We start from the raw sequence: 8341 nt of genomic DNA, 5'->3' as shown, positions 1-8341 counted from the left end.
GAAAAAAAAAAAAAGGTTGTGAGATGGCCACCCACAAGGAGAGGCCTTGGGTGGATCAGAACCTGCCAACACTTTGATCTTGAACTTCCATCCCCTAGAACTGTGAGCAAAGAAATTCCTATTCTACCAGCCACCCCATGAATGATATTGTAATCTTGCAAGCCTACCAGACTAACAGAAGAGCTGAGCAGAGGGCCTACACTTGACCCTCAGGAAGTTTGATTGGATTGACCTGGTGTCAGGACTTTGACAAGTTGTAGAAACAAGTTTCTAGCGTACCTAAGGTTAGAACTACCGGGTTATTCCTGAAGTTCAAGGAGACAGATTTAATTCCACCTGCTAAAAAGAGAACCTTTGTTTTGGGTCTGTTTAAGAAAATGCAGAGGATGGAAATAGTGCAGGGGCTTTGGGGCAGAAGTTGGATCAGATGGCAAGTCTAACATCCTTCTTTGCCCCAACCCCCTCCTCACCTCCTGCTGACCCCCATGTTCCGGATGTCTCCTGGAGCCCCTAGATTGATCTCCTGTGTGGCTTCTGATCCCTTCCACTTAGTCTCTGGCTGCCTCATTTGGGCTTTAACTGTGGCCTTCCAGATTTTCATCACTGAATGAAGAAGCTACACTTCATGTACGTTAGAGTCCTTTCCGGATCTCAGATTTCTCCTTTTTAATCAGGTAAAAATATCGCTTCCTCATTGTACTAGGAGAGGGGAATTAAGCTAGAGACTTCAAGCCATATCAAGTTTCTCACCAAGGGAAAGGCTATTTAGCCAATGAGCTATGCTTCTTCCTGCACAAATTGAATTAGTGGAACATGAAAGGGTCACCTGCTGGGGTTGGCCCAGACAGATAAATTCTTCCCGGAATGACTGCCTGGGAAAGCTGAAATGTGCCATCAGCAGTGGGTGTTTGCTGCTGGAAGCTTTCCATCCTGTAAATCAGCTCAGAAAAGAGGCACTGTGGAGCCCAGGGGCCAGCTCTATACATCCTGGAAAGAGTGTTGGACCGTGTGGATTGCAGCAGCAGAAGCCATCAGACACCTTTCTGCTGTTGGCTCTTGGGGACCTGCAAGGGGCCTGCCTTCCTGTGTATCCACAGCTTCAGGGACTACCCTGCTCTTGTGGCTTTGCACCCTGCTGCCAACTCTTCCCTTTGGGGCTGTCCTCTTCCAAAGTACTGTTACAGAGCAGGCACATTGTGTTCTGCTGCCCTTTTTATGCCCTATCTGGAATTAGCCGGGGTCCTTCCACAGTGAGCAGATTCATGGCTGATGCTGTGAGGAGGCAGGCAGGAAGCAACACACGTTGCCAGCTGGGAGTAGCACAGCGATGCCAGAAGGCTTGCAGGGTTCCAGAGTCAGAGCCTGTGGCCTGTTCATCTGGCTTCTCTGAGGTACAGCTAGCAACATGGTCCCACTTCTATTCTCTGTGAGTATTACCGCAGGAAGGACAACACGATCTGTACATACTGCTGACTTTTGGGGCATCGGCAGCCTGTACTTCCAGGGAAACACCTCAGGACGGTGCACACACATGCGTAATGTTCATGCACACATATGCATGTATATGTACATATCAATGAATACATGCGTATATGCAGATATGTGTGTATAAACACATAAACATGCATATGCTTTAGCGAATTGGCTTGTGGTTGGCCAGTCTGCAATCTCTGGAACAAGGCTGGTGGGCTGGACACTCAAGAAGGAGCTGATGTCACAGTCTGCTGGTAGAATTTTTTTCAGGCAACTTCTGTTTTGCTCTTACAGCCCTTGATTCACCAAGTAAAGCCCACCCTGTTAGAGAGGCTAATCTCATCATGTGATTTACTATGTGATTTTTTTCCATAATTTTATTGAGGGACAAATAGCAATGAGACAGTTTCAAATCAAATTGGTAGGACAGTTTCAATAATTAACACATTGCATAATTCTTCCTAGTGGTTAATTGCTATACAAGATGCAGACATGATATCCTATTTACAAACACTATTAGAACAAATCCCTCTATTCATTAAGAGAATGTAACTGTATATCTATCCTAACCATTTTGAATACACAGATACAAAATGGACATTCATCTGTATCCCCTTTTTTGTTTAGTTCCATCATTTGAATATTATAGGTGTGTTAACTCCACAAAATATTCTAAAAGAGTCCAGTAGTCCATAATAGTATTGGGTCTTCCGCTTCACTGTTAATGTCAGAAAATGTTGACCTGAGTCCCCTACAGCTCAACGTAACAGCTTGGCTTTACTTCTTATATTTCGTTTTTATGCTTGTCTGCTGGATGGTTAAGACCAAGGTAAAGCAGGACCTATGCAACAAGAGTTGTAGCTTTTGGGTCTGATAAGGTCAGTGAAATCCCCTCAGGATTTATCCTGAGATCCTGTACCTCAGAATGTAGAACCTTTGTCAGTGTCAGCCATGTGGATGAGTCATGGTCATTGCTTGGCCAATGTGCTGTCTGTGAAAGCCTGAGAGAATGTTTTCTCTCCATGTGACTCTCCTTAGGCACACTCTACATCATCAATCACTTTCCTCTTTAGCCCCATAATCTCCTTGATCAGAAAATTTGGGACACATCTGAGTTATATGATGTTGCAGTACAAGTTCTCATATGTCCTAAGTCTTCACTGACCTTGGAAGGCTAGGGCCAAAATGTTGGCTTTCCTTGTGGCCCTCCTTTTTCTCTAATTTTGGTCTGCAAACTTAGGTTGTTAACCTTCCAGAAGAGAAGCTTATTGTTATTGCTATACAACCTAGGCTGTTGAGCTTAACCTCACTATCTGTCTGAATATCAGTCATCTTAGGCGTAACACGGATACTATGTGATTAAGATTTTAAATACTGTACTTTTAATTAAAATTAAAATTTCAATCACATTTACAAAATGTCTGCACAATAAGACTGCAATTAGAGCTTGATTAAATAGCTGGGCCCTGTGACCTAACCTGATCAAGTTGACACAGAAAACTAATGATTATGGATACCAAGAGACCAGCAATTTCTGGCTCCAATTTTTGATTCAGCCTTTGTAAACTCTTGGGCTTAGGAAGAAGTAAATAATTAATTTATAAGTAATTTTTGCCTTTGGTTTTTCCTTTTGAATGATCCATGCTATTTGTGGACATTGCCTCATGGTGAAAAAAACTAGTTTGGGAAACCAAGGCTAAAATGACAGAATGATGGGATGACCTTTTTTTTTTTTTTTTTTTTTTTTTTTTTTTTTTTTTGTGGAACTATGGATTGAACTCAGGCCCTTGTTCTTGCCAGGGAAGCACTTATTTTACTGAGCCATCTCCCCAGCCCAAGGGATGACACTGATGAAAAGGGCCTGAAAGACAATATAGGTAAGCTCAAGTCATACATAACTGCACTACAGCCCACCAAGAGGATGCTATTTAAAGCCCCTTGTGTGGACAAGAGGTTGTGACCCAGGATCCCACCATGTCACTACAGCCACCCAATGCCTTGTAATGATAATCGCTGGGTCTTCCTCAGCTTGGCTCCCAGTGGCCTGGGAGTGGCCACCACCCTGCTCCTCATCAGCAGTGTTCACCAGGTGCCTACAGGTGAGGCTTCTGGAGTGGAGAGCTGAGCGGACTGCAGCCTGTCGTCATCGAGTGAGAGTCCAGGCACTCTGAGAGCAGGAACACACGAACTGTGTTGGAATGCGACCCTGAAAGAGACTGAATGACATGGATGAAGGAATGGAAGAGGGACAGCTGAGCAAGGACATCCAGCCAGAGCTCCGAGTGTCCCTGGAGTTGGGCAGCGGGGTGTGCATGTGTGTGTGTGGGTGTGTGTGTGCATGCACACACAGCACAGCATCTGGGAGATGGAATGAGTGTGTGACATATATGAATACACATGTTTGTTGTGTGTGAGTGTGTGCGTGCCAGGCACTGAACTGAGGGTGTGTAACATGGGGACTTCTGTGGTGAACGTTCGGGTACACATAATGATCATCTCTTCATCACTCTCAGCTAATGGCGCTGCCGTGGAGGGCACGGAAGGCCTCAGGGGGAGCTCTGCGGGTTCCTGCTCCGCTGCCTCTACTGCTGCCAGTGTCTGCGCTCAGCTTCCCTGTCTTCCTCAGTTGTGAGCATATAGTCCATCCTCACAGGATTCTGCCACTTTGGAAAATACACTTGGCATTTCTCCTTGACTGTCTCTTGGATTTTCAGTTTCTGTCTCTTCAGTCTTCTCTTTCTGCCAGATAATTCCTGTGTGATGACCTACCTGGTTAATGAGTGCCTGGACCTTCGAGCCACATGTAGACTTAGGACACGGGCATGAGAGCAGCAGCGAGGCCTCCTGGTGGCTTCGGCAGCACAGCGCTGGACGTTCACTGATTGTACCGAACAGTACGGTTCAGGACTGTGGTTTTATGATCTATTATACATTATAGTGCTGCATGTGAGAGTTATGCAAATCAAAGTCAAGAAAACTTAAGTTGGAGATTCCTTGTGCCATTTCTTTCTTCTGAATTTTGTAATGTGCATCCTGTATACAATTCCTCACTTAGCAAGCAATTCACTTCAAGACCTAGGTGCAGGAAGTGTAGCCGGTCATTAAATGAGGAATGTCTGTATTTAAACATGCTGAGCTCTCTGCCCCTTTGCACACCACCACTGCCACCATCACCGACAACCACAAAACCTGACAGGCTCCAGCTTCTGGCCCTCCCTGTCCCCTCCCTGGCAGACCGCTCAGAAGCTCTGCCCAGCTCCCCTGCCACTCACCTCTCTGCCGCTGCGGTCTAACAGCTGCCTGGATCGTTCCATCAGAACAGGGCTGGATGGAGCCACCAGTGATGTTTGGACTATGAAATCCAAACATCTTTCTCCAATGAACGTTTTAATATTTGTTCAAACTCTTAGCAGCATTAATTCCATTTGACCACACCCCCTGAAAGGATTCCCTTCTTTTGTGTTTCCTCCCGCCTGTGCCGAGACTGCTCCTTCATGGTCTCTTACTGGCTCATCCTCCTCCACCAAGTCCTTTAAACATGAGGACTGACACTCTAACACTGCACTCTCTTCCTTGGAGACACCGTCCGTGGCATGCGTCACTCTCACGAGCGATCCTCCGCTGTAAGTCTCTAGCCTCGGCGTCCCCTATGCACTCCAGTGCCGCACAGCCAGCAGCTGCCATCGTCCCTGCAGAGGTAGGCGTTTCCACGCCGCCTTGCGCTGAGCATGCCTGGATTTGATCGCATGCATTCCTGTCTCCCCTACCTTTGGTACAAAATAACAGAATCCAGTTTGGTCTTCCGATGTCTCTGTTTTCTTTACGTGAGTGGTATAACCAGCCATCAGACCGTATAAAGTAGAGATCCAGAGACATTCTTGACACTTCTGTTCCCCACCATCTCCTAAACAGATCTAACGCCCGTCCACTTTTCTACCTGCCCACCGCCACCCCATTTCCCTACCTCTGCATCAAGTCTTGCCCAGGCTTTTGCCAGTGGCCTCCTGACCAAGCCCCTATGCCTCCTCTTGCTCTTTTCTACTTTGTTAGCCACATTAGTCAGCATCATTAGAACATTTTTATATTGAAGTATAAGGTTCTCTGGGAGTTCGTGTAGGGCCTGGGGTGCAGCTTAGTGGCTGAACTCGTGCTTAGCATGTGAAAGACCTTGGGCTCAACTTCTAGCCATACGAAAACAAACTTGGACAGTGTAGTGGCTGAGATCCTGTCTCACCAAAACAAACAAACAAACAACAGAAACAGATGCAGGGATGTGGCTCCGTGCAAAGGCCCCGGGTTCAATCCCCAGTACTGCCATAAACGACAGGTACACATATCACATGTGTACAACTTGAAAAACTGTCACAAACTGAACCCATTCCCATGATCTGAATCCAGATCAGGAAACAGGTTGTTAGCCTGAGGAGGGCCCTGCTGCCCTAGGGCGGCCTCTCACCTTCCATGTGGGGTCAGACCAGCATGAAATAGTATCATTTGCTATGAATTCTTTTATCAGCCAGCGTCATGTTTTCCAAAAGTTAAATTCTATCACTTAAACTTTTTTATGGTTCCCCACTACTCAGAAAAATGAAAAGCAAATTCCTTAGTGTGGCCTCTAAGACCAGAAAAGGACTGTTCCCACCTCAACAGCCGCTACGCTTGGGCCGTTCCCTTCCTACGCCTCCCTTCTTCCCTTCTCTGACCTGGTCACATCGCTGTTCTCTTCCCTATCCAGGGCTTGCGGAGCCTCTCTCATCACGCTTCTTCACACATTCCATCCCTTCTACCTGAAGCGCCCTCCCCCCACCACGCCTCCTGCCCTGAGCCCAGACCTGCTCATGTGTGCACGGGATCCTGGTCCACCTTCCTCTGTCCTCTGAGGGCTTTAGGTCCTTCTCTTGGGGGCTTGGGTAGCGCTTTGCTCTCTCGGTTCACTGGGGGAGCAGCTGCCTGCAGATGGAGAGAAAGCCGTGGCAGAGAGAGGGCCTGGCCCACACTCGGGCACCAGGAGCCACAGTTTGGCAGATAAAGCAAGCTGCTCTGCCATCCTCCCCTGTAACCCCTTGAAGAAGAGCTTGCGTTACTACTTTATTTCACTTTGTGTTACACAAGAAACCATCATGGCAGAAAAATCAGTCAATATAGAAGTAAGTAGAGAAAAAGTGTGAAACCCATCTCTAATCTCACATCTCTGGTTGCCCCAGAGGTTGGCACTACCAGGAGTGGCGTGCCCTTCCCAGGCCTTTTACTTTGCCTTGCCAACTGCTGGGTGTATAAAGGTTTCTTGCTTATTTTCAGTTAAGTGGGGCATACTGTATAGGGTTCTGTAACTACTATTTCCCATTAGGGATCTTAAAAACATCCTTTTTAAAAAAACAGTACCCACAGACCTATGGAGGTTCCATTGAACAACGTCCTCTTAACCAATTCAGGAAAACCCATAGCTTTTGTTTTCTCTCTGAAATAGGCAGACCCATGATTGAGGCACCTGGATGCTCTTGGCTTGTTCTCTCCTGTATAGTATGCCTGTGTGTGTTGGCCCTCTCCAGGTATGCGTCTACCAAGAATAAATTGTTCTGTTTCAGCTGTTGTTTTTACATTTGTACTTTACAACTTAAACATTAGGTAACTACATAAAATTTAAGTACCAAGTGAAATAGCTATCTAAGGAGAAGTAACTTAGATGGTAGGTTGATGCAAGCCTGCAATCCCAGCCCGAGGGAGACTGAGGCAGGGGGAGTGGAAGTTGGAGCCCATCTGGGCAAGTCGGTGACTCACTGATAGCTTGTCCCTAACATTAGAGATGATCAAAAAGAGCTGAAGATGCAGCTCGGCACAAAGGCCCCATCCCACAACAAGTATAAAACAAGCCAACTATGAATGGTGACTCCAGGTTCAAAGCTGATCACTAAATAAGTTTCTCATCCAGGTAAGGAAAACAGAGAATATTCAGGGACAATAGTAAAAACTAAACTATGTCCTAGTTAGATTACTTCTTACATGTTTTAATTTCTCCTCACGCTTAAAAAAAGAAGGCTAGAAATGCTAGGCAGCCCCCTGTGGGTGCGGCTTACCTGAGAACGCTGACGCAGGGCACCAGTCAGGAGGGCGGCTCCCTCAGGCGACGTCGGCCGCTCCTCAGAAGAGCCGCACATGAACGTTCACATACGTGTTTCAGAGGAAAATACGCGTTTCTGGTACGCGTGCACTACTGCGGATGGTCTGCTCTTCCGTTCGGTTACACAGCCAGCAGCCCAGCTCCAGGAGCGTCTCGAACCCTTTCATGTCCCTGGGACACAGCACCCAGCAATTTAAAGAAGGAGGGACTGACCTGGCCCGCGTTTTAGGAGTTTCGGTCCTCTCATTGTCAGCAGAATGGTGGAAAGACCTGGGCGAAAGAAACCGCTCAACGCGGGGCGGAATGGAGGCAGAGAGTGAAGGAGGAGCCGTTGTTCCATTTTAGAGGTACAGCGAGCTGAAATTCAAGTCTAGTTTGCTGTCACCTGGTTTGCTTTACTGCTTCCCAGATCCTTGATCTTATGAAATTTAACTAGATCTGAAGTTCTCAAGATATAATCCATGGGACCGGAGGGATAGTTTGGTGGTAGAACATTTGTGTAGCTTGCTGTATGCATTGGGTTTGCTCCCTAGTAACACACACACACACACACACACACACACACACACACACACACACACACAAAGTGATTTTCAAAGTTTCCTGTGTTCTCAAGAATCTTTTAGAGACTCAAAATTATTTTCATCTTTTTTTTTTTCAGAACCAGGGATTGAACTCAGACCCTTGCGCTTGCCAGGGAAGCGTTTATTCTACTGAGCCATCTCCCCGGCCCTCATCATAATACTATAT

The sequence above is a fragment of the Octodon degus genome, unplaced genomic scaffold, assembly GCF_000260255.1.
Source record: "Octodon degus isolate 3935 unplaced genomic scaffold, OctDeg1.0 scaffold00159, whole genome shotgun sequence".
Lineage (NCBI taxonomy): Eukaryota > Metazoa > Chordata > Mammalia > Rodentia > Octodontidae > Octodon > Octodon degus.
The sequence above is the reverse complement of the archived record's forward strand: the minus strand, read 5'-3'. Positions refer to the sequence as shown.